A 20862-nucleotide genomic window follows, 5' to 3' on the forward strand; every position below is an offset into this window, starting at 1 on the left:
GAGACTCCCAACGTTGAGTCTCATTGGCCTGAAATGACTTGGATCACGTGTCCATCTCCAGCTCAATCATGTAAATCAAGGCATGGGTGAGATAAGGTTTCCATCACTAGGGGGGTGGGAGGGACTGGCTCCTCGGAGGGAAATCAGAAGATAAGAAGGGATGCTAGCAGCAAAGACAAGTCGGTCATCACAGTGATTATGGTCTACCATCCTAGGAAGTTTGGCTGCAGAGGCAAGAAGAAAGAATTATGGTTAGAGAGGGAGGTGAATGAGGATTTTAGAACAAACAGCTGAAACAGAGAGGCTGATGATCTCAGGGGAGGGACATGGATGAAACAAGCCACTGAAGAAGGAAAGAGTTGACTGGATCAAGAGAAGAGCCGAAAGCATGACCTCTGAGCTTGGAGGAGGGTTACCACTTCCTCTGAGACCAGACAGAAGGTGGAGGAGCAGCGAGTTTAGGAACTTATGCCTCAGGACCTCTGCTTTATCTGTGATTTAGCAAGAAAGGCCATGGGCAGAGATTGACAAGGAAGACTTAGCTGGGGAAGGAATGCAACGGTCGCTGTGGCAAATGGGAGAGTTTGGACACGCAGACAGATCGCTGGGAGATAACATTAAGTTTTTAAAGGAGCCTAATTCCCGATTTAACTTTTTTTTTTCAACATTAATGCCATTAGGAATCTCAGTGAGCAAAACAGAACATAGATGTCAGCTTATACCGTAAACTTGGGATAAAATTAGGCTAAACAATGAAGACAGTTTTACTCACTTATTGGCTAGCATGAGGATTATTTTAGTGACAAATCTTGGTTGGGAAATTATTAATACATCTATTTGGGATTCTGAGACCTCTAGTGTCCTCCATGAGGGTGGGGCTGACCTACTGAGGACAAGAAGAGTGGTATTTTCTTTGTTTTTTGAAGAGAGGAAGAAAATGAGGGGGGGGAGCACAAAGGAGACGGCAAACTGAGACTGTATTCTGTTCTGTGATCTTCAAATCCTTAGTGAAATTTCTAGACTTTTAATTTTTTATTTATTTTTTTAAGGTTTTATTTATTTATTCATGAGAGGCACAGAGACAGAGGCAGAGACACAGGCAGAGGGAGAAGCAGGCTCCCTGTGGGGATCCCAATGTGGGACTCGATCCCGGGACCCCCGGGGTCACAAGCTGAACCGAAGGCAGATGCTCAACCACTGAGCCACCCAGGTGCCCCTCTAAACTTTTTTTTTAAAATTTTTATTTATTTATGATGGTCACAGAGAGAGAGAGAGAGAGAGGCAGAGACATAGGCAGAGGGAGAAGCAGGCTCAAGGCACTGGGAGCCCGACGTGGGATTCGATCCTGGGTCTCCAGGATTGTGCCCTGGGCCAAAGGCAGGCGCCAAACTGCTGTGCCACCCAGGGATCCCCCCTCTAAACTTTTTAAATGGTTGGTGAAAGTAATTTTTTGTTTTAGTTTAATGAAATTAGTAAAGAGCTATGTTTCTAGCCTGGTCAATGCAAGTACAATCAAGGCAGTGCTGCAGACCCGAAAGCATGGAAGCTGGTGATATCTGGGGATGACGGGAAGGATCTGGAATTGCTCTTTTAACTTTTCTTGGAGGGCATGCTCACCAAAGAGCATGTGTATTTTTCTGGTCATCCTCTTACATTTATTAAAATGATACCACAAATGAGAAATCATATGATTTATATCATATGATTTAAAAACAGATTTTCATTTACCATGTCATATAACCATTCAGTTCATAGAAATTGTTATTGGGGCTCTATTGGCAAATGTCTTCATAATGTGCAGCCCTTTGTTTTTTTTCTCCTTCCAATTTACTTGGCTTTTCTTTCAGGGGTTGGATATATTCTATACAAGAGAACATGGTTTGCAATTGTTACTGTACCAGGCACCCTTCCAGATGCACATTGCTTCGAGGTCACAGGCTACAAAATAGGAAATACGTTGGTATGAGAGGGATTACAAGGATTCCATGAACCAAATGGATTCTCTGTCCATTTGAGAAAAAATGATTTATTCCTCTTGTTCCAGTTTTGGATTTTGGAAGGTATAAGGTATTATCATCCAAATTTACTGCAGGGTTACTTTATCCTCAGTAACCAGTGAGGAGGCAGGAAAGGGTGTTGGCCTTCTTCCGATAGCTCCTGTGTTCTGATCAGGGCCACATATTCAGTAATTCATTCAGGGCCTCTCAGCCCAAGTGTTCTGCAAATAGGAGCATGCTGAGACATACTGACCCCACAGCCTTCAAGCTACAGGAAATGCCCCCCCCACACACACACGGGACAGCTTCCACTTTGTACAATTACCATTTTTCACTGTCCTGGGACATAAAAATGAGATAGAGGGGATTAGATCCCAACACCTAGTGTGTGGAACCAGTTCCCCTTCAACCCCACTGCCTCTTTGGGAAAACCGTGGAATTCTTTTCTTGTAAATTCATTGATTATGAAAGAAGTAAAGTTTTATTCGTGTACGTTGTCTTAATTCAACGCACTCAATGTTTATTTCGCTATTTAGCTCTACCATGCGGCGGCCACTTCCTGGGCCAGGTTCATCAAGTCTAGGCGGTTACAATCAATCAGTGGGCACTGGTGGAAAAATACCGATGAGCCTGTTTCTCAGTTTGTTAGCACCTGCCTCATCAAGAAAGATCCCCACTCATCTGCCCGACCTGAGCACCGAATCTTCCAAATCACCTGTGGCAGGTCGTTGCTGTAGACTCAATGTTCACATCCCCCCTAACATTCATATGTTGAAAACCTAATGCCAAATGTGATAGTAGGAGGTGGGGCCTTTGGGAGCCGACTAGGCTCTGAGAGCAGAGCCTTCGTCAATGGGATTAGTGCCCTTGTAAAAGAGGCCTGAGAAAGGCCCCTTCCCCTTTTCTCCATATGAGGTTACCGCAAAAAGACGGCTCTCTAGGAAGTGGTTCCTCATCCGACATCCACTTTGCCAGTGCCTTGATCTTGGACTTCCCAGCCTCCAGAACTATGGGAAATAAATCTCTCTTCATAAGCCACCCACTCTGTAGTGTTTTGTCGTAGTGCTATGAACCAACGAACACAAATTCTTCCTATCCCAGTTCATGCACTCCCCTGCCAGGTGACTTTGTCACTTCTCTTATCCAGAGGTAGACTCTATTTCTCCACCCCCTTGGATCTGGGCTATATTCCTGACTCGCTATGACCAAGAGAATGTGGCAAAGGTGACGTTGCCAAACTCCAGAGCCTAGACCTTGAAGGGCTTTACAGTTTCCATCTGGAGCCTTTTGGAGTGCTCCCCTGGGCTGCCATGACATAGATAATTCCAGGATGTGAGACTAGTTGGAAAAAGAGGCCCAACTGTTCCAGCTTAGAACAGAAAAGGATAGGAATAGAATGAGTGAGCCCAGGAAAAATCAGCTAAACTCACAGAATTGTGAGAAAACATGTTACTACTTTAAATCATCGAATTTGGAAGTGTTTATGTAGCACTAGATAACTGATAAGAACTCTGGGGAGATGTTGGGGTATCTGTAGCACCACCAATCATTTTGTCTGTCTGATGGAATATTCCAGATACTTGGTAGGTAGACCATAAACAGGACAAGGACATTTTTAGGTTCTTTCTACATATCACTGAGTCCGTAGATTTATTGGCCTTTCTGAAAGCCACTTTCAAAGCTGCAATCAAATATTTTGCATTTGGAAACATTTCAATTATGCACTTTTTTTTTCCAAATGGGAAAAATGTATATGACTTAGCATTGTGCTTTTTGGCAACGAAAAGACTTTTGGGAAATGCACATAATTTCTAAAGGGCCAACGAATGGATTCAGCCAATCACTACATATTCCGTTTTTGTGTTACCTTCTTCCTCCTTCCAGAGGAAAGGATGCAAATAATTGTAGATTCATTTCCTTTTACATAAATTTGAGCTCATTTAAGAATCATTCTACTTCATATATCTTTAATGCCGAACAATATTGAAAGAATCATTTTCTAGGATAGAATAAGAGAAAGCCAGTTTTTAGGGAACTCTTTTTTTCTAATAGTGTAGCAGAAGGCAGCCTTGCTCCTGGGCTTCGTTACATTACATAGATTTAATTGCCTGGAGCAGGTCTTCTAAAGTCGAGTTTACTAAAATGTGGGCCTTTGGGACCATATTTTCTGGAAACAAATGCTTTTCAAACATCTCATTTTATAATACAGTTGTATCCGGACTCTGCGGAATGCGAATATTTTAAGAATTAGGCCATTGACTTGAGAAGAAATTGATATCAAATATACAATACCTGAAAGTCACTCAAATTAAGGTAATTTTTTGCACATTTAAATGTTACTACCATTCCTAACTCACCCCACCCCCACCGCCTGAGCCTTTTAGCTCTTAAAACTGTCTGGAAACCAAACCGTACTTTAAAAATTATTTTTATGGGGGAAAAATGAAAACACATTTCACTTTTCTTTATGCGCGATGGTGCACCTTCCCGTGACTCCTGTGGTTTGCCACGGACCAGGAGTGGACTTGACCACTTCTTTCTGGTCTCTTACGGAAAGAGGCAACAGTCACAAAGCCTTCGTTTTCCAATCCCAGGACTTTTTTCTTCAAGATCATCAAAATGCCTGCTCTAACGGCTACTCCAGTATAAATTTGCTCTAGTCAACAGCCCCTGCTGCTCTTTTTTTTTTTTACACCCCTCCCCACCCCACCGCCACTGCCCCCACATGAGCTTAAGTATCTTTATTTAACTCTTTCACAGCATGGCTAGACCTGTTTCTCTCATCAAGATTCGGGTGGGAGCAGGGGTGGCGGGTACTTGTCAGAATAAATTACAATTTTTGGCAAACATCTGTGTCTCTTACCCACTTAGGAACTAGAATATTGCCTTGTAAAACAGTGCAGCCCTTCTATTATAACTTAATTATAAGGCCAAAATAAGGACACTGTTTTATAGGCTCTTTTAAGGTCTATACCTAGGATTTTCATCTGGGAACATATCAAAAGAGATTAGGTTTTTCCAAGTCGCCAGTGGGCTGGTTCTGATGACACCAGCTCTGCAGATTGGTCAGGAACTCTAGTCTCAAGGTCCAAGGGGAAGTTATGCTGCATATTCTCTTTGGCTACTTTCTCCTTCCCATAAATGAAAGGTTCACACACCTCAAACCTAAGCCAGGAAATCACTGTTCCCATTCGTACAACACAACTCCATCTGGGTCCCAAGAGGCGGGTTCATGATGATTAATGCATGATGTTGGAGGAACCACAAGGCTCCTCAGCTCTGTGAGCCAGCCCGCATCTCTCCTCCAAACCCTTCCCAAGGGACATACACACACAGGCAGCTGGCACCAGTGACCTCTTGAATCCCTGACCTCTACCCTGTCTTCTCAACCAAATTGTGCTGTATGATGCTGCAAAAAGGAGCAGACTTATAATCACGAAGAAACATTTGGACACGGGATGGTTTGATACATTTCTGTAGGTCAAGGTTTGATTCTCTACTCCATTCCATCTTAACTCGTTATAATTAATTTCTTCAAGGATCAAGGAAACCCTGGGAGCACTGGCTTTTACCAAAACTTAGGTGAGACAGATGTGAACTGGAAAAATATATTTGAGGGATCCCTGGGTGGCGCAGCGGTTTGGCGCCTGCCTTTGGCCCAGGGCGCGATCCTGGAGACCCGGGATCTAATCCCACGTCGGGCTCCCGGTGCGTGGAGCCTGCTTCTCCCTCTACCTGTGTCTCAGCCTCTCTCCTCTCTCTGTGTGACTATCATAAATAAATAAAAATTAAAAAAAAAAATTAGCCTCATAACCTCTTAAAAAAAAAAAGAAAAATATATTTGATATTTTAAAATAAGAAATATTAATTGGTATGCTAGTAGGTGTCCAGTACATTTTTTTTTTCCTTGAGGGTACTTACTGAGAGACCCATGCTTCAGTGGTTTGGCATGAATATGGGATTCCTACCCAAGGACAAAAATCCATGGAATAAACCTGCCCAGGGTTTTGTCTAAGCTTCCTCACAGTTTTCGGATTACACCAAGAACTAATTTATTTAACATGCCAAATACAAAAGGATGGACAGTTATCTACTACTGATGACGATAGAATTTTTTTCACTTCTATTTGCACTGGATCTCAAGCTCTGGATTTTTTTCAAAGATTTTATTTATTTATTTGAGAGAGAGAGAGAGTGAGGGTGAGCTAGAGCATGAGCCAGGGGAGATGCAGATGGAGAGAGAGAGAGAGAGAGAGGGTCCCAGGACCCTGAGATCATCACCTGAGCCAAAGTCAGATGCTTAACTGGCTGAGCCATCCAGGTGCCCTAAGCTCTTTGGGTTTTAGGGAGGCAAGATTGGTATTTCATGGTCTGTATGCTGGAGAAACACAGTCAGTGGTTCTTGATGGAAAGGGACGTTCTGAAGAAAAGATTCACAGCAGCCATACTCTCAGTTTCGAAGGAGAAAAAACACTTTATTGATATTATAAAAATCTAATGGAAAGAGAAAGGGAAATCTGCACATTGATGAGGGCAACTGTAAGCAGTGAAGGAGAATAAGGCAAAGTTACATCAAATTGGGTACTTACAAGGTCCCACCTCCTCAGCTGGGGGCCCGTGGAGACAGCCAGGCTGGGGTCCTGATGGCAAGGCCTGGGTGCAGCGTCCTCCCCTCAGGTGAGAGGCCCACTGACCATCCCCATAAGGGCCGTAGTTATAGGGCAAATGACGAGGTCTGAAGTTAAACATTTGTTTGCCTACGTGCAGTGTGGAGCAAGCTGCATTCCTCTGTTATCATATCTTTACAGATCCAAGGAGCCTGGGCTTGGTGTGCTTGCCTCCTTTTCCGGATTCCATTCTGGGGGGCCAGCCCAGCCTGGAACCGGAGAGGGGATGTAAGGCAAAATCTATAGCTTTAAGCATCCAGACCAGAAGAGCCAGTTTTGACCTGGAGGTCAGCTAATGTCAACCAATCAGGCTCCCGAAGTCACTCATGCAGCACAAGTGTCACAAACAATATGCTTTAGCCTGCCTGCGTTGGCGCGTGCGGGTTGTGGAGGTGGGTTATGCAGGACAGATCACAGAAACCTCCTTCCAGACAATACATGGGAACCATGTGCCTCATTTTCCGTGGCCTTTCATCCAGATCTTTGGTTAAATTCATGTACCGGTTGAAAAATAATGAGCCAGATATTGATGAGAATAATAAAAAATTCTATTTATGTAAAAGTCACTTTGTGCCAGGTACTGTTCTAAGCACTTTTCTGGCATTATCTTCTAACCATCATAAGGATCCTACCCAATGAAGTTTTACTGTCTATTTTTCAGATGAAAAAACTGGGGCTCGGAGAGGTAGGGTCATTTGTCCAAGGTCACAGACAGGGTGAGCTGGTCTGTGCAGGTGGATGGGTATGTAGAGATGTAGTCTGACTGATTAAGATCCATAGGGCTTAAAAAAAAAGATCCATAGGGCTTGAATCACAGGTTCTATTCGGTGGATTTCTGAGTATCAACCTCTGTGACATGGGCATGGAAAAGACAACCTTAACGCAGCAGAGGGGACTTACCAAGACCCAGACTCACCAACAGACACAATCATTTCAATGATGCTAACAAAAGACTCAGTGAGGTGGCTGGCTCACTGGGGGTTAACATAAAGGAGAGAAATGAAAGGACATGTAGGGTGTATTAGTTTTCTACAGTTGCTGTAACAAATTACCACAAAGGTGGTGACTTAAAACAATGCATGTTTGTCATCTGATAGTTCTGGAGGCCAATGGTCGGAAATGGGTATCACTGAACTAAAACAAGAAGTGTGCATTCCTCGTGGAAAGGATTTGTTTCCTGGCTTTCTCCAACTTTCCCATCTGCCCACATTTCTTAGCTCATGATCACCTTTCTCCTTCAAAACCAACAACAAGACCAAGAGTCTTTCTCACTCTGCATTACTCAGACACTCACATCTCTGCTTCTTCTTCCACATTTAAGGGCTCTTGTGATTATACAGTTCACCTTGAACGATGCAGAGGTTAAGGGCTTTGACCTCCCCTCCAGACACAGTGGAAAATCCAAGTATAAGTTTTCACTCCCAAGTATAACTTAACTACTAACAGCCTCCTGTTGACCGGAAACCCTACTGATAATGTAAACAGCACTTCTTTTGTGTGCTCTAGTAGGATATACTGTATTCTCACACTAAAGTAAGCTAGAGAAAATTGTTATCAAGAAAATCATTAGGAAGACAAAATTCATTTACAGTACTAAAATTATTGAAAACAAAATCCACGTATAAGTGGACCCGCGCAGTTCAAACTCATAATGTCAAGGATCAAATGTATGTGAATAATCCAGAATAATCTTCCTAACTTCAATTCAGTGATTGACAACCTTAATTCCATCTGCAACCTTAATTCTACTTTGTCATATAACTTAACATAGTCACAGGTTCCTGGCATCGGTACCACCGGGGGATCATTGTTCTACACAGGTAAACCGTAGCAACAAGTGGCCCAGTGGCAGATAACAAGGAGGTATTTTTCAAGAGGAAAAAGAGCTTCACGCTTTACTGGAATTTTATGGGCTGAGAATGAAAAACTGACGAACACAGAGCAGGGTTTCAGGTTTAGAGGTATATGTTGAAGAAATGGACTCAGGTTCCAAACATTTGACCCTAGAGCCATACCAACAGCAAGGCTGCCGATGCAGAACTACCCAAGTGTTCAATAGGAACAACGTAAATATCTTCTAAAGAAATTTTTGTTTCAGGACGTGAAGCAAAACTGAACACACAAGTGAGATCAAGTATTTGGGGTTTTGTTTACTCATTTGGGAACCATCAACTCTGTGATGCGTTGTAGAAGATTTCAGAAGCTGACAGATAATTGGAGGGTCAGTAAATTTCTTACTATATATATATATATATATATATATATATATATATATATATATATATATATAAAACTCTCCTTGATCTCTTCTTCCTCCTCAATTTCTTCCCATGCCATTCAAATTGTATCTTTTGTCATTTGTCTGTTTGTTTTAAAATTGAAATGAGTTCCAAAGATTAAAAAAAAAAAAAAGTGTGGCTTCTTGATGCTAAAACTAGGGGTATATTCTAATGGAAATGAAGACTGAACCCTTAGTGAATGGACTTGTAGGAAGCAGACTTGGAATCCCAAGCCAACTGGGTGACTGAGCTCTCAGAAGCCTCCACCAAATCACAGCCAGCGATGATGATGGTCCCAGAATATCCAAGGAGAGACAAAGTCAAAAGAGCTACAATCTAAAAATAATTCCACCGCATTCCCAGCTCTAATATCATCTCTATCTTTGAAAAGGAAGGACAAGGAGGAAAGAAGAACGGGCTGAGAGTTTGACGAGAGAAGACGGGGGATGGAAAATGCTATGAGAAATTAGCATTTGGTGTGTTATTCTCTTAGATTTTTTACTTCTTTCGCTATTTTACAAGGGGGTAAGAAAAATCATACTAAAGAACTGTTTACTTACATGATAAACATAACTTTTGATACTATATAGACCAGCTGGTGGTTTTCCAAGGCATTAGTGAGACAGCTGCTTAAAATGAATTCATATCCTACCTAGACCTCCATCCTCCCCCAAAGATAACAATACAGATAACAAACATTTGTGTGGTGTTATACAGTTGACAGAGATCTATACCTAGGTTCTTTTTAAAAAATCTTTCTGCCCTGAGCTAAAACCATAGTTTAATGATTTAGTTTCTGACCTGGTGACCTCATACAAGTCCTTTCCTTCTCTCGTATTTCTCAACCATAAAATGGGAAGAATCTTAACACTACATCTTTGCTATCTGAAGACTACCATAAAAACATGTTGGCATGCTCTCTTTTGAGATTGCAAAATAAAATTCTAAAATCAAATGTAAAATATTGTTTTGAATCTTTTCAAGGTTGTCTGTCTTTAATAATTACACCTATAAAATGTTGGCTTTTTTTTCATTATGCAAAATAATAATAATTTCCGTGATCTTTATGAATAATTTTCAGATTCCAACAGGAAGCCAAAGGAATTATCATTGCTATTTTCCATAGTGAGTGCATAGGATTTTCTCCCTCAGACTTCTAGAATCCAATTCATTTGCATGTAGTAATAAGAATATAAAACATTTGACAGGAGATTTCATTGGAAGGACCCAACATGCTAGACAGTGCAGTGTGCTAGAGGAGGAGACAGTGTAATACAGTGAAAGGAGACTGGATTTTGGACAAACAGAAATGGTTTGAAAGCTGCCTTTTACTTCTGCGTTTTAATTCCTGCATCAGCACAACCGATAAAATGATTCCTGACTCCAAGAGTTTCTATGAAGCTTAAACAAGATATTTTTTATTTTTATTATTTTTTAAAAGATTTTATTTATTTATTCATGAGAGACACACACACAGAGACACAGGCAGAGGGAGAAGCAGGCTTCATGCAGGGAGCCCGACGTGGGACTCGATCCCAGGACCCCAGAATCACGCGCTGGGCCAAAGGCAGGCGCTAAACCCCTGAGCCACCCAGGGATCCCCTTATTATTTTTTATTTAAGATTTTATTTATTGATTGACAGAGAGAGAGCACAAGCAGCCAGAATGGCAGACAGAGGGAGAGGGAGCAGGCTCCACACCTACCAGGAGCCCGAGGAGGGGCTTGATCCCAGAGCCCTGAGATCATGACCTGAGCTGAAGGCAGATGCTTGACCGACAAAGCCACCCCGGTGTCCCAAGATAATATATTTCTTAAATGCCTGGAAAGTTCATCATTCCGCAAGTGTTAGATCTCCTTGTGGTCCCTCTTTAAAACAGGCTTCACTGCTTGGGATGTCACGGTGGGGGTGTTTCCATAAGAATTTTGCAGGATAAAGTGAAGCATAATAATCAGAGCCTCTTGGAACCTCATGGCCAGAAACAAAGGCCAGATTGTTTGCAGGAGCCCTGCCTATTCCTGGTTTGAAACTCACCCAGAATGCCTGAGACTCTGGTTTTCTGTGGTAACTTAGCAAAATCATATTTGATCCTCTACGTCTTAGCACCAGACTTGGCCTCCGACCGTCACTGCTTAGGAGGTGCCCTCTCTTAGGTTCTTCAAGGTCGCAGCACCTGACTTCATGTGTCCAGGCTACTCTAGGGGTGGCTTTGAGAGAAATGGCAGAGGCAAGGCTGGAACGGAAGTGCTTTAACTTTAAGCTCTATGTTGCCTCTTCCATAATTGCATTTTGTTAGTTGTTTACATTTGCCCAGCTTTAAACCATTTTTAGAAAACCAACGTTAGGATTGCTTTCTATCTTCTGAAAAATGTAATTCCAGTTGTCCCAGAACCTGAGAATACTGAGAAATTTTCCATAGTCACCTCCCATTATTTATGGTATTGTGGTACTTGGCGATGAGATGATATACATGGAGGCCGTGTCTCCAAGTGGTGGCCATATAAAACCCAAACTAGTTGATACGGCCCAAGAATTTTTTAAAAAAACTCCAGGCTATAGCTAGAAAAACAAAATTATATCTAGTTTTGCATCTGTCACCATCTCTCTGATTCTGGGCTGATTATTTAGATCTCTGTTCTGTAATGCTTACATTGTGCAGGTGGCTATCATCTAAAGATACAACTTACAGCTCCCAAACCAATGCCACAGACTTTGGTTTGACAAATGGCATTGCACCAAAATACCTCAAGCAAAACCCCTTTTGACTATAGGAGAAATGAACAAAAATGTAATTTTAATTGAAAAGCCACCCCTCACTGAGTGGGAGATGCTCAAATGAGGGTGTTGGCTTTAGATGATCTCCAAGGTTCTTTCCACCCCCGGAGTCTTTATTGTGGATATGAGGTCAGCACTGATACACTTGCCTTGCTGTGTCATCACACGGCAACCTCCACCCAACTCTGCATCTCCAGCGGTACAGGATGCGTAACGTACAACTTCCAGGTTCAGTGTGATTCAAGCACTGCTCGGAGACAAAGCCATGTCCTCAACAGCAAAATCTGGAAGACTGTCTCATGGATTTGATTGCTGAGGAGCAGAACTCATGGTTCTGCAGCACCGAACATATTTTTTTACCTTTCCAGAGGAAGTGTTGGTGTGTTTGATGTAGGTGAAATGCATCACAGGCATTTTCTTTGTCATCTTCCTTCTAGTACCTATTTCTTTGCCACGTCTAATGTTTTAGCCTGCCCTCCGACTTCCTGGCATTACTGTGCTTAAGAGTAGATTGAAAGTTATAGCAAAAGTTAAATAGTTTGGAAATGTGGTTAACAGTGTGCTATGACTATTTTCCGCCGAAGTGTTAAAATTGCCAGTAAATCAGAAAGAAAAGAGGAGACAGAGGGTTTGCCCAAAGCCCAAGGCAGAATTTCACCAACATGAATAATTTTCAGGGCTTAGGAGGCTATTAAACCTTTTCTTTACACATATTTTTAGGCTCCTTTGAGATCTCTCACTGAACTCACAGATGTTTATAATATCTTGATGAGTCAAGCAATGTTCAATCTTAGAATCAAATTGTAAGTCCCCTTCAGCTCAAAAAATCTTTAATTTTATTATCTTTACTAACAGGTCTGGCATGCAGCTTTAAGACCATAATGTGAAACTGGATCAGACAGATGGTTGAACTAGTGGCTTATGACTTAAGTCTCGAAAATGTAGGAAATGTGCTAAATCAAATTACCCAAATAATACATTCACAAATTTGCATTTAGGTTTTATTTAAGCAAACAATAATTGAGTCACTACTCTCTAGCAGTTCTCCGGGCTAGCAGAGACTGCAAATATGTGGTCCCTATACTCATGGGTAGGGGCGGGGGAGTTCTTAAATAGCCTTCATGTATATGCTGTTGGTTTATAGTTTTCATATCATAAAAGTCCTTATTCCATCTTTCATGGAATAGTGTCACTGTCCTTAGAACAGTGTTGTACAATCTTAGGTACAACCAGCGTACAACGCACTTAGGATTACTGCAATGTGGTAAGGAAACCCAAGGCTTTTCTGTGGTTCTGATTCTCCATCACTTCCTCTGAAGATGAAGAATCAGGACCAGTTCCTCCCCAACCCCGCTCAAGTGGACAAAGAGACCCCTAGCTCCCTTTATAATGCTGGGACCAACACATGTGAATGGATCTAACATGTTTAAAAAAGAAAAGGGAAGATTGTCCCTTGGCTTGTGTAATCCAAGCTACTTGGGTAATTATCATAGAAAAGGTGCCATGAGGTTTCTGCTAGGTGGTGTTTTATGACCAGAAAAGATATGATATGGAAAATAGAGACCTGTCTTTTAGTTACAAAATGTCCTCGGTTACATTAACATGAGCTGGAATTAGTAGGTAACATGATTTCCAAGTGGGTATTTTCAGGACCCTTTGGTTTCTTGAAGTTTTGCAGGAACTATTGGAGCAGTAGTTATTCCTGGAACTCATTTGATTATTTTTTTTTAAACTGCATTTTGTTTTACTTTGTTTAAGCCCTTTACAGAACTTTAAAAAAAAAAAAAAAAAAAAGGAAGGAGAGTATGAAAAAAAAGAATATAACAGAAAGCTGGCAAGTGGTCTTGTAATGATGGGATTATATCTTTATTTGAACTACGCTTAGGTTCTTTGGTATGTTCAGGTATGAACAGGTTGGGGAAATTCAGTTCAAATAACTTTGGCTGGAAGGGGATCTGAGGCTCAATCAAATGCTACTAGAAACCGAAAAAAAAAAAAAAATGGTTATCAGATCCTGAACTCATTTCAGCAGCCCTGGCTACATTTCTGAGACTACTCTTTCATGCTATAGGTCTAGAGAAAACATGCCAGAATTTTCTAGTAGAATTACAACCAAATCTCCAGCCTCCCTGGGCCCCTACCAGGCTGCCACAGGGTTAGAGCTAAACAATTCCTGTCACAAAGAGTCACTGTCAATTTTGTAGCCAGAAAACAGAGGAAAATATGAAAACATCACAATCTATTCCTTCCTTTAATATTTTATGAACTAAATACAGACCCATATAGCTTCTGTCCAAAATAATCAGGGCAGAAATAGTCAATGAGTCCAATTAGAATGGCTCAGCAGATTTAATATACATTTTAAATATATTCCGCATGTGCTTCCATTTTATTTTCTTATTTATTAATTTTTTTCAAATAAGTCAGTGGAAGAAAACCCTTGAGCATTTGTTTTTCTGCAGGGAGAAAACAGATAAATTTGGGTGAGACTGATACAGATGTATTGAGTTTGTGTGGGGAAAGAAAAGCAGAGATTATGACACGAATAAAAAGGAAGGCACACTTATTATTGCTGCCTGTCCAATCTATTTGACCCACTAGTAAACATGCTATTCGGTGTATCTAAATGACCTGTGTAATGGAAAACATCAAAGCTACTTTTACCTTAGACCTTCTGGAATGGAAACTCTAGAAAAATACAATAACCTGGACTAACCCAACTGTATTTCTGTTCCCAATTCTCAGCTGCTGGGAGTTACTAGATCGATTCCCCTGATCCAGCCGATTACACATCCATGATGGATAATCTTACCAAAGAGCACAGGACACCTTGGTGGATGCTCAGTTTTGTCTCCGGGTCAACTCTTTCATACTGTCTCCCTTGTTAAGCCCACACACTCAATCTTTTAAGAGATTGATTCGTACACAAATTCATTAATAAAGAGATAAACTTCTTTCCTCAAAGATCCCCTTTTCCTTTGGTCTTGGAGGATGAAATCTCTCTTTTTCCAAGGCAAAGTTTCCCCTGTGCTTTTGAACCAATTTATTATAATCTCCACCAGGTCCTTGCTCGAGCAAAACTTATCTACGAATTTATGCTTAGACCTTAAATCCTACGTACAAATATAGTCACGTCTCTCTCATTTAAAAGTACCCTCCATTCTCTTTAAACCATTCTGACCAGGTGTCTGTACCTACCACCCATTACAACTGACCCATACGATGACAAACCCAAGAGTCATTTCTCAGCACTCCTCCCACTTGTCCTGTCAGCAGCATTTCACACAATCCCCCTAAGTCTATTCAGGTTGCTATAACAAAGTACTTGGACTAGGTGGCTTATAAACAATGGAAATTTATTCTGCATGGTTCTGGAGAATGGGAAGTTCAAGATCAAGTCACTAACGTGGTTGGGTTGGGTGAGAACATGGTTTTTGTTTCACAAATGGTCCTTGCTGTGTCATTAAATAAACAGAGAGGAAAGGAAAAAACTCTGGGATCTCTTTTATAAGGGCACAAATCCAATACATGAAGGCACCACTCTTATGATCTAATCATTTCCCAATGGTCCCACCTCCAAATGCCATCACACTGGGGACTAGATATCAACATAAGAATTTCATGGAGACACCCAACATTTGGTCTACAGCACACTCCATCTTCAATCACTTTCTCACTTAGATTTCAGACCATGTTCTTCTGGTTTTCTTCCTTACCCTCTGACCACTCTTTCTCTGACTTTAGCTCTACTCCTTGATCTTTACGTGGTGTATGACCTAGGAACCCTTCGTTATCTCCCTCACTCCTTGGGCGATATCATCCAACCATTTGATTTTAAGAACAACTTACATATTACTGACGCTAAGATATATAGATTTCTAAATTCTCCTCAAGCTTTAGATTTATTATATCCAGCTACTACTTAACAACTCCACTTAAATGTATATTAGGTATTTGACACAATATGTTTAAAACAGTATTTTTTATTTCCTACCTAAAACCCACTTCTCCATAAAAGTTACTTATCATTGAGCATCATTTCCTTCCCATGTGCCCAGTAGCTCTCCCGTGTCCTCACACCTCATGTCCTATTCGTACACTGTCTTTAGGCACCAACCTTGAAACTGCATCCAAAATCCAAACTCACTCACCACTTCTACCATTATTATTCAGGTCTGAGCCACTATTAATTCCTGCCAGGACTACAAAAGCCTTCTGACTGGTCTTATTGCTTTTTATCTCATCTCTCAGGGACCCCCTTCACAAAGGAACCAAAGGCCTATTTAGAGTAATACATACGAATAATAGTAAATATTCTAAATTAATGTGTAGAATAAAATCCAGTTTTCTCAATGGCCCGCAAGACCCTACATGAACTGCTGTTCAGCCTACCTCTCCAAACTCATCTCCTACCGTTTTCTCATTTGCTCACTGAGTTCTAGACATACAGACTTTCTTCCCCTGACATACTCTACATTTGTTTCTAGTTTGACTCTTTCTCATCACATTTACTGTTGAAACAGCCCTCTTGTAGATCATCAATGACCCAAGAGGCCAAATTCAATTAACCTATTGCTAGATCTCAACGTATTGACTTTTCTACTGTGTTTGAAACCATTAACCAATCTGTTCATTACTGAAACTTTAGCCTCTCCTGGCTTTCTTGCTATTAAAACTTGGGTTATCCATTAATTTTACAGATAATTCATTTTAATTCTTTGGTGGAGCTGCTTTCCTCTGTCCAAACATCAAATGTAGATTTTCAAACACATTAACAAAAAACGAGGTATAGAAAAATAGTTTGAAATAAATCACCAAAATGTTTTCTCAGGGAGGTGAGAGAGTGTATTATCTGTTTTCATTTTCTACTACATATGTTCTATTTTTAACGAGAATAAATAACGTCTGGGTTTTTTTAACCATAAAAGGCATGCACATCCTTAAAAATTAGATAGCATAGAAATATTTATAATGAAATGTGATGTTCGCTTCTATCCAACCACCACCCTACATTTGATTCTACTTTCCAAAAAATGACTTTTAATCTTTGAGTCTTGTATGTCTTTATGTCTCTAAACAATTATTTATTGGAGAAGGATACAGGCTAGTCTCAAAAATACAGTGATATAAACTCTGGCTTCCTTGTGGAGGATGTGCCCTTCTCTACAGACTTCATAGACTCTCTGTGTCTTCTGCACTCCAGCCTAGGGAAGGTGAAGAGAGAGAAGAAGACAGGGCATGTTTTTTTAATTTTAAGGACATGAACTAAAGATTGAACAACACTGCAGCTCAGTCTACTGTAGGCCATGCTTTGCTGCAAGAAAATGTAGTTTTTAGCTGGGTGGCTACGTACCTAGGTTTCCTTTATTGTATAGAAAGGGACGGTGAACATTAAGGGATCAGTTAGAAGCCACATCTATACAGCTCTTTTGGAATAATCAGATTAAATAATATTATTATTCAATAATAACTGTTGACTTCTGCAATGTTACATGAAGATCTAGTTCATCTATAACACTCTTCTCTTCTTCCCTTGTTTCCCAAAAGAGTTGTATCACTAATATTGTTCCTACTCTTGGTTATCTTTATTCCCTCTTTGTAAATGACCATGTCATCACCTGCATCCTTCCCTCCATTTCTCAAATATTTGAGATAATATTTACAATCTTTTATGTATCAGAACAAAGTCTTTGGTGTTTGCCTATAGGTTGATCCTATAAGTTGAAAAACAAATTAATAGCAATTACGGCATTTGATGGCATAAATGTTGGTCACTGTTGTGCCAAGTCGTGTGTTTCAACACCGTTCTCTTCTCCAAAACACAAGCTCATAGACACTCTCAGAGGAAGATCTTCCCAGAATCACATTCAGATTGATTCTCCTTTCTTACATCTTCATCATTGATTCAAAATCAAATGTTTTAGTTTTCTGTGCTTTTGAACCATGAATTTATTGCAAATGGGACCTGTTGAGCAGAATCCTTAAGCCTCCACCTTTCAATCCAAATAATATAGTTCCTATGGTCAGTAGATGATTAATCATTCATCTATGAACTCAAATACAAAAATGAGTTAGCATATTACCTACTCATCTGATTATGCATTCTTCTAGGACTACCAGTAATTTTGATTTACTGACAGAGAGCATATGTTTTGTTTTCATGACATTTAGCAAGAATATGCCATTAATCAGCCTTTTATTTTTCCTAAATCTGAAAATTCATTCCAAAAGAGTTTCGTAGAAACTCTTAATTACTGAAAATCATGGTTCTGCTACTAAATAATGTTCTGAATAACAAATACTATACTTATGAGGATTCATTAATAAATCCAGCTAGGAATCAGAGCTAGGAATCACATTTCCTAAGGCAAATAATAATAATAATTGCACATAATAATGTCCAATTTCCATGATGGGTACTAAAAATGAGAGTGCATTAATGCTCATAAAATAGTCAATAACAAAAGTTCTGTACATGATAGTAAAATAATTCCAAAAACTCCAAATGAAATAACTGTTGGTCAAACTGATAAGGTTGAAATATGTCCTACCAGAAGAAATTCTATATGTCCTTCCTTTTTTTTAAAAAAAAAAAAGATTTTTCTTTATTTATTCATGAGAGACAGAGACAGAGACAGAGACAGAGAGAGAGGCAGACACACAGGCAGAGGGAGAATCGGGCTCCATGCAGGGAGCCTGATGTGGGACTCCATCCCGGGTCTCCAGGATCATGCCCTGGGCTGAAGGTGGTGCTAAACCGCTGAGCCACACGGGCTGCCCTATATGTCCTTCCTGATCGATCTTTTAGGACCCTGTGTGTCTTCCAACCTACCCATGGGAGGTGGATGAGGCGAGAATGGGATGAGGTAATACAGATAATAATATTAGCTTTCCGGTCACACAATGTTGAGCTTAAATTTTGGCTCCAGATTCAACTACCCACTAGCTTTGTGATCTTGGGCCAGCTATTTACTCTCTGATTTTAGTTTACTTATCTAAACAATGATAAGAATACTACTATTTTAGGGAGGTAATTAGGAAAAGCTTCACAGAAGATGTCCCTTTTTCAGAGTCCTGAGTAATATAAAGGACTGGCATTTCTAGGAAGTGCAGAAAGCCTCAAATTTATAAGGGAAAAAAGTTATAATTTCTTCATATACTCTGAGAAACCAATTTGCAAGAAAAAGACAGCCTAGGGACGGTTTCCACAACTAATAAAGAGCTCATATAAATAAAAAAGAGAACAACCAAATACATTGAAAATGGGGTATAAAAAAGCAATTTAGAAAAAAAAAATACCTGAAGTCAGTGAACATATGAAAAAAAGAGTTTAACTTCTCTCATAATATCAAATGTTATTATTCTCTCTCAGCTTGAAATTTATTTTAGGGGGGAGCCTGGATGACACAGTTAAACGACCAACTCTTGTTGGTTTCATCTCAGGTCGTGGTCTCAGGGTCTTGAGATCAGGTCCTACATGAGGCTCCATGCTAAGCATGGAGTTGGCTCAAGATTCTCTTTCTCCCCTGCCCCTCCTGCTCATGCTCTCTCTCTCTAAAATTTCTTTCCTTTTGAAAGAAATTTCTTTTGTTTTTCTTCTCTAATATCCTGCACAGTTTTAATCAAGATTATAATATTTAATTATTTTGTTTGCTGTTCTGAATGAGATTTCTTCTTTCATTATAATTTCTCAATGATTTCTTTATATATATGGAGAAGAGGTCAACAGCCTGCCAACATGAATCAAATCTGGTTTTTTAAATAAAGTTTTATTGGAACACAGCCATATCCCTGTGTTTTCACCTTGTCTTAGCTACTTTTATGCCGCAACAGCAGTGTTGAGTGATTGCAATAGACTGTATGACCACAGCCTAAAACATTTACTCTATCTATCCCTTTATAGAAAAAGTATGTCAACCCCTAATATATAGGAAAGCTACTAAATTTTATATATTAACTTATAAGCAACTTATCGACTGAATTTCTTTACTGTCTTTTTTTTTTTAATTTTTATTTATTTATGATAGTCACAGAGAGAGAGAGAGAGAGAGGCAGAGACACAGGCAGAGGGAGAAGCAGGCTCCATGCACCGGGAGCCCGACGTGGGATTCGATCCCGGGTCTCCAGGATCGCGCCCTGGACCAAAGGCAGGCGCCAAACCGCTGCGCCACCCAGGGATCCCCTCTTTACTGTCTTAATCACTTTTATTTTTCTTGGGTTTTCTAGATTTAAAAAATCGTATCATGGGCCGGCAATGATAATCCTGTCTTTTCCCTCCTTTATTTAAAACGTTTACTCTTTCCTCTCCTAACTGCCCTGACGGAATTTCCAGAGGACTATCACATAATTCTGGTGGTAGTGGGCAATCTGACTTTAATAGAAATTGCTTCTACTATTTCATTGTAAATTATGATCCTGGATTATTGCTTGAAATATGTATTCTTATTATGCTAAGATCAATCAATTTTTATTTTACTAGAGTTTTATGTTAATCAGACTTGAATCTAATCTTTATCAAAGAAACATTCAATATTTATGATCTTTTTTTTAAAAAACAATATTAACCCAATCCTATAGCATATTGACAAACTTCCCAATGTGGTAAAACCAGGAGATGCACCACCTATAGCTCCCTTGCAGGCAGGATTTGCTACCCAGCTATAGGAAGTACGGGCACAGCATAGCTGCCCACTATCAGGGTCCTTCAGGCTCAGGCTCAGCTGCACACAGTTGCCTCCCCCACAGTCACGCCCTTTGGGGGGCATTCCACAGGTTTGCCAACTGAACAAAGAAAAGGTCTAAGTTCCTTGCTGGACTGATTGAGGTTGAGTAAGGCCTGCTTTGCAGTTCTCCCTTTGCCCCAATCCTACTCTCTCCTTCTTCATTTCAGAGATATTGATCCCTAATCAATGATACCCCCAAACTCCATCTCAGAATACACTACCAGGGAATCCAATGTCTATGCCTTGGGAGTTACTAAAAGGCTGAATCTGAAGTCGCTACTGTGAGAAACATCTAAAACCTATATTCTATTCCGGACATGAATTTTTTAATGTCCTAAAAAATTATCAATACATCATGTAATTCTTATACTCTTGGCACTGCTACTATTAGTGGTTTATAATTTTTATTTTAAAATACAATT

At 40.2% G+C, this 20862-nt stretch overlaps 1 long non-coding RNA gene across 8 annotated transcripts in view; it reads left to right on the forward strand.

Moving 5' to 3' along the window:
- The window catches only part of LOC112648280 (uncharacterized), a 52842-nt gene that overhangs the window by 9211 nt on the left and 22769 nt on the right, over nt 1-20862 (forward strand). The gene's annotated exons all lie outside the window — the stretch shown is intronic.

The sequence above is a fragment of the Canis lupus genome, chromosome 7, assembly GCF_003254725.2.
Source record: "Canis lupus dingo isolate Sandy chromosome 7, ASM325472v2, whole genome shotgun sequence".
NCBI classification, from domain to species: Eukaryota; Metazoa; Chordata; class Mammalia; order Carnivora; family Canidae; genus Canis; species Canis lupus.